The sequence below is a fragment of the Arachis ipaensis genome, chromosome B03 (genome assembly GCF_000816755.2).
Source record: "Arachis ipaensis cultivar K30076 chromosome B03, Araip1.1, whole genome shotgun sequence".
Lineage (NCBI taxonomy): Eukaryota > Viridiplantae > Streptophyta > Magnoliopsida > Fabales > Fabaceae > Arachis > Arachis ipaensis.
In genome coordinates, this window is record NC_029787.2 from 56,736,120 (window position 1) to 56,737,144 (window position 1,025).

The following is a 1,025-nucleotide window of genomic DNA, read 5'->3' on the forward strand; positions in this document are numbered from 1 at the left end:
AAAAGTAGACATCCAGGGCTTTCCAGAAATATATAATAGTCTATACTTTTCCCAAGTTTAGATGACGCAAACTGGCGTTCAACGCCAGCTCTCTGCCCAATTCTGGCGTCCAACACCAGAAACAAGTTGCAAAGTGGAGTTCAACGCCCAAAATGGCACAAAAGCTGGCGTTCAACTCCAAGAATGACCGCTCCACGTGTAGACTTCAAGCTCAGCCCAAGCACACACCAAGTGGGCCCCGGAGGTGGATTTATGCATCAATTACTTACTTCTGTAAACCCTAGTGACTAGTTTAGTATAAATAGGACTTTTTACTATTGTATTAGACATCCTGAGTTTTATCTTCGGATCATAGAGTCTTGGTTACTCTAGTTCCCCTCTGGGGCCGAGACCAATGAACTCCATTATCACTTATGTATTTTCAACGGTAGAGTTTTTGCACTCCATAGATTAAGGTGTGGAGCTCTACTGTTCCTCAAAGATTAATGCAAAGTACTACTGTTTTCTATTCAATTCATCTTATTTCGCTTCTAAGATATTCATTCGCACTTCAGCCTGAATGTGATGAACGTGACAATCATCATCATTCCCTATGAACGCGTGCCTGACAACCACTTCCGTTCTACATTAGATTGAATGAGTGTCTCTTAGATCTCTTAATCAGAATCTTCGTGGTATAAGCTAGATTGATGGCGGCATTCATGAGAGTCCGGAAAGTCTAAACCTTGTCCGTGGTATTCCGAGTAGGACTCTGGGATTGAATGACTGTGACGAACTCCAAACTCGCGAGTGCTGGGCGTAGTGACAGACGTAAAAGGATAGTAAATTCTATTCCAGTATGATCGAGAACCTCCAAGATGATTAGCCATGCAGTGACAGCGCATCGGACCATTTTCACAGAGAGGAATAGGATGCAACCAACGACAAAGGTGATGCCTACAGACGATTAGCCGTGCTGTGACAGAGCATTTGGACCATTTGCCCGAGAGAGATCGAAAGTAGCCATTGGCACCGGTGACATCCTT